We start from the raw sequence: 6,000 nt of genomic DNA, 5'->3' as shown, positions 1-6,000 counted from the left end.
CGAGAGCGAATTGTCAGAGCATGTACTTCGGTAAGTGCAGAAGTTGTCCCATGCAACATATGTCCCACAAACTTCTCAGCTACTGTCATACTATCGGAGCTATTCGAGGTGGCAATAGTTAGTGACTGAACCTGTACAATGCATAATTGGCAGTTATATGTCTTGGGAGGCGAATCTTCCTGTACAAAACTGGGCGATGATTATTGTGTTGCCGGTGGAGAATACACCAGAATACATTGTCAGGAGAGCTGTGTGACTTCGAAGGTAATCCAGTCACCGGATGTTACCTGAGTAACACAATCGTCATGGCTCCTTCGGCCCTGAAAAAGCTGCCCAAGTCTCCTTATGGTAATGTGACTGTGAAGTGGGTACGCGAATTATAAACGCAGCTAAACCAAGACTAGGCTTATCTCATGTACTGACGGGCAGGGTCCGTCGAGCATTCCAGGGAGTAGTTGTAAAATACCATAGGACAATAGCCGAAGGAACCAGTCATGTGCTGCAGTGTGCTGCTAGCAGTCCAGTTAGGACCATGATAGTGCGTGTGGAGTTAAGAGAATGGGTTGAAATGGTCGAGCAGCTCAGCCACAGATTTATATAATCAGTGCTGAGCGATGCCTGTTATCGTTCAAAGAGCGACGCCACTGGGCAGTTTATGACTAGAAACGAGTATTTTGCAGTGATGTATCACGCTATACCCTGTGGGAATCCAACGGAAACGTTTCGCTTTGGGGAATGCCTGCACAGAGCAGGTAGTATTTCGATATGGGTGATTGTGTGTATGTGTGAATTCCTAAGGGACCAAACTGCTGAGGTCATCCGTCCCTAGACTTACACACTACTTAAACTATCTTAAACTAACTAACGCTAAGGACAATACACGCACCCATGCCAGAGGGAGGACTCGAATCTGCTGCGGGAGAGGCCGCGCGATTCGTGACATGGCGCCTCAAACCACGCGGCCACTCCGCGCGGCTATGAGGGTGTTTTTTTTGGTTAGGGTGTGGTTTCCTTATTACACTAGACAAATCGTTAAATGCGACAGATTATGACATTATTTTACAGCATACTGTACTGCGTGCACTAGAGGAACCATTCCGAGACGAGGATTGTTTGTTTCAGCATCAGGATGCACTCTATCATAAAGAAGCAACTGTTAGAAAATGGTTTGAGGACAACAACATTTCTGAAATAGACTGCCCTGCCCTGTGTTTCCACGTAGGCCCATTGCAAAGCTTTGTGATAAGTTAGATCTTTGACTTCGCTCTGGACCTCAGCATCCACCATCACTACCTTCTCTGGTTGCGACTCTTGAGATAGAATGGTCTGCCACTCCTCCACAGACATTGGGACATCCCGTTTAAAGTGTCCCAGACAGTATTCAAGCAGTCACAAAGGCGAAGGGTGGAAGCACCCCATATTAACGTCCAGTAATCTGCGTCCGTATACTTTGGATCTGACAGTGTATATAGAGCACATTAGTACTCTTCATACTATTCGTTGGAGAAAACTTTCGTTTCTGTAGAACATTCGCCGTCCAATTTAACTTACTTCATTATTCGCCGAAACAGTTAGACGTAACTATCTCTAACGTGGAGCAACTTCTTTGACCTTATGGCGGCGGTTGTGACGTGAACTCTAAAAGATATCAAAAACATAGGAAGTTTTCCCGTACAATGCTTGCCCAAACGCCTTCCACAGATGCAGGAAATATGTCGGAAGTGGATAAATGGCCCATACATCTCCTTTCTATACCGTAGTAGATGTTCTCTGCCGATCTGATATCAGGTTAGTTTAGCAGCAAGACAAGCTGCTTTATACCTCTGTAGTGTTCCTAAAACTAAGTGTCACACTGCTGCTACTATTAGGTGACGCTTTGTTTCGCCACCTGTAACGTGTGCACGATAGTTGGTCGGTGAGAGTGAAATGAGGGATCTCATTTCATTTTATTTTTACTTCCCTTCAAGAAAGACTTCCTCCTGAGCTGTTCGCTTCGATGGGCTTGTACCAACATTTGTCACGACTGTTACGTCCAGGCGACCTTTTCCGTAATTCTACCTTCTAACGGAAGTTTTTCTGCACCCAGGGGAATTTCTACGCTCTGCAACATACAGTGTCCAGTTGCTTCCGTACTCCACAGCGATGGCATGGTTCTGGATCCTGAGGTTGCTCAGTGGCTGCTGCCGCCTAGGAGTGCTTTTCTACAGATCATCAGTCTTTCACCTGCTTTGAGACTGTCCTATATCATCCCCTGCATGATGCTAACGTTTTTACGGCTACCTAACTGCTGCACCTAACAACCACTAGAGCATATTCTAGTGTAAATGTGCCACGTGCTATTCCTATCACCGACACTGTAAGTACTCCCTTTTTAATGCAGTACATCGATTGTACGACCTTACTTGTCTCTTGCCGTTCGTTTCCTTTCTGACGAAAGTTCAAATGGTTCAAATTGAGCGAAGCACTATGGGACTTAACATCTGAGGTCATCAGTCCCCTAGACTTAGAGCTACTTAAACCTAATTAACCTAAGGACATCACACACATCCATGCCCGAGGCAGGATTCGAACCTGCGACCGTAGCAGCAGCGCAGTTCCAGATTGAAGCGCCTAGAACCACTCGGCTACAACGGCCAGCCTGACGAAAGTGTGGGACTGCGGAAAACATGAAACTACACCGTGGTCCGCGTCATACTGTAACACTCCTCTGTAACGTTATGGTAAGGAAAATCATATTTCTGAGAAAGGGTATACCATCCGCAACAAGATTGTGCCTAACAAACCACCATAGCATTCAAATCAAGCTTCTGTTTGAGGACATATCTTCAATGAATGGTACGATTGATTTGTGTTATTGGTTTTAAGTGATGATCAGAGGAGGTAAAGGTGATAAGATGTGCTTGCAGCAACGAAATAAACTGATCTTCACAGACGCACTAAGTGGCAGTTTTTCATCCAATACCAACTACAGGAAGACTTATTCCTTAAGACCCCGCTCAATGGGGAGACTTGAAGAACACCAGTGGGAAAATTCAGAAGTATTGTTCTGCCCGTACCTCTTCTTTTTATGCAGCCTAGGTTGGGAACTAAAATTTACAAATGTTCAAATGTATGTGAAATCTTATGGGACTTAACTGCTAAAGTCACCAGTCCTTAAGCTTACACACTACTTAACCTAAATTATCCTGAGGACAAACACACACTCACATGCCCGAGGGAGGACTCGAACCTCCGCCGGGACCAGCCAGACAGTCCATGACTGCTGTGCCCTAGACAGCTCGGCTAATTCCACGCGGCCTAAAATTTACAGTTACAGAACTTATTTCCCGAAAAACTAAACGATGTCACGGTAGCTATACTTTTAAGACACTTTATTTTACTGCTCTGATCTGTTTCGGGCTATCATGTCCCTCTTCAGACTGCTACATTCGTTTCATTACAGTACTAGATTCATCAGCGTTATCAATTTTGGTACTATAGTTTGTTCTAGCGCGCGGGGCTAAATAAAGTTTTAGTCCTTATGTAATTCCGCGAAGACACACACATTGTTCAAGTCCAAGCGACACGTATACATTCAGTTACTCAGCATGTTAGGGATGTAGATACTGATATATTGACAACTGGTACTTTACACTGAGGTGGCAAAAGTCAAGGGATAGCGAAACGCATATCTCGTTTCGGAAACCGTTAGGGAATTCAGTGTTCCGAGATCATTAGTGTCAAGAGTGTGCTGAGAATATTAAATTTCAGGCACTACTTCGTATCAAGTAGACGACCTTTAGTTAACGACCTACAGCCGTAGCGTTTGCGTACCGTTATCAGTGCCCTCCGCCACACACCGTTGGGTGGCTTGCGGAGTATAAATGTAAATGTAAATGTAAACAAGCAGCACTGCGAGAAATAACCGCAGATATCAATGTGGAACATCCGACAAACGTATCCGTTAGGACAATGCTGCGAAATTTGGCTTTGATGGGCTATGGCAGCAGACGATCAGTGGCAATGCCTTTGCTAGCAGCGTCACATCGCCTGCAGCGCTGGTCCTCGACTCATGACCTTACCGGTTGGACCTTAGGGTCCAGATGAGTCCTGAGTTTTAGTGAGGTGCAGACGCAATTGACCCAAGTTGTCAACAAGGCACTTTGCAACCTGGAGGTGGCTCCATAAGGGCTTGGCTGTGTTTACATGGAACTCTCGTCCAACTGAACTACTTATTGTCTGGAAATGGTTATGTTCGGCTACTTGCAGGCCATCTGTAGCCATTCATGGACCTCCCGTTTCCAAACAACGATGCAATTTTTATACATTACAATGCGCTATTTCATAGGGCCACAATTGTTCGCGATAGCTTCGAAGAGCGTTCTGGACAGTTCGAGTGAATGATTTGGCCACTCAGATCGTCTGATGTGAATCCCATCGAACATTAATGGGGCATAATCTAGAGGTCAGTTCGTGCACAAAATCTTGCACTGTCAACACTGTCACAATTACAGAGGCAGCACGTCTCAGTATGTCTGCAGGGGACTTCCAACGACTTGTTGAGTCCATAACACGTCGAGATGCTACAGTAAGACGGGCGACAGGAGGTCCGACACGGTATTTGGAGGGATCCCACGACTTTTCTCACCTCAGTGTAATTTTTACCCACTTCCGTATGGTACTTATTTTATCTCTGCGTCTAATAGTCTTCCAGCCAACACATCACGTAATTCACTAGCCATTGTTTTCTGCACGGTTGTAGATGCTCCAGAAAGAGGACTGCGCCTGTCCGCATTTGACCATCCGTTTTGCGTCACGTGTCCGTTCTTCAATACCTGATCTGCTGTCCAGGGGAAAACAGCCACTATTGGTTTGCTTGTTGCACTCATACTACGGAACTAACCAATCAAAAAACAGCTATAATTATTAGACTGCAAATGACATATAAACTCATGTGACGTTGCTGAGTACATTTTTCTCTCTCACCAATAGAAATATGAGCACTTAAACCCCCAACACCGGTGTGTAATATACAATCACCTGTGGCACATTAACATTTCACAATATACTTTGTCAGTTGGATTCAAGAATGAGATTGGCATGTATTATTTATTACAGAAGCAGATGGCATGCTGCTGACGAATCTAATACTACAATAGAACAATGACGATTATTGATGTTACTGTCGCACAACAAAAAAATGGTTCAAATGGCTCTGAGCACTCTGGGACTTAACTTCTGAGGTCATCAGTCCCCTAGAACTTAGAACTACTTAAACCTAACTAACCTAAGGACATCACACACATCCATGCCCGAGGCAGGATTCGAACCTGCGTCCGTAGTGGTCGCGCGGCTCCAGACTGTAGCGCCTAGAGCCACTCGGGTCGCACAACAGCGTCGGACAATGATTAATTATTGAGCCCTCTACTGGTTGAGGTTCTATACACTACTGGCCATTAAAATTGTAGCACAGTGACGGCATAATGTACCAAACAATGTTCTGTGCTCTACATGCTTGGATATGCAGTCAATCACTATTTCAGGACAACGAAACAAATTATGTAAGAGTAACGCCATCTAAATTCTGCATGTAAGGAAAGATAACGCAGCGGATATATCACTAATAAATCCCATTTAAGTATTGTTTGTAGGCGAGGAGAAGGTGTTATGACTCGTGGTAGAAGGTGTGACGTCTACTAGAAGGTGTCGGAATTGGACAGCGGTAGTATCATGGCCATCTACGCTGTGGTTTATCGTTGTGCCATACTGCTGCTCGCGTTTGCTGAGATCCCGACAGTGTCATACAAATACGAAATCGATGGGTTCAGTAGAACGAAACACAACGCCATACAGAATATGAAGACCCCAAGTGTCTAGCGCCCTAAAGGACGTACACGTTCATCTATTCAGATGGACAGTGCGACTGTGTCTGGAGCACCACAGATAGTTTCCATGGCAACCACTGCTGCGGCTCCCTTTGAAGTGACAGCAGAGAGAGACGCACAGAGAATGGTGAGATCC

The sequence above is a fragment of the Schistocerca cancellata genome, chromosome 2, assembly GCF_023864275.1.
Source record: "Schistocerca cancellata isolate TAMUIC-IGC-003103 chromosome 2, iqSchCanc2.1, whole genome shotgun sequence".
NCBI classification, from domain to species: domain Eukaryota; kingdom Metazoa; phylum Arthropoda; class Insecta; order Orthoptera; family Acrididae; genus Schistocerca; species Schistocerca cancellata.
Note: the sequence above shows the minus strand (reverse complement) of the source record.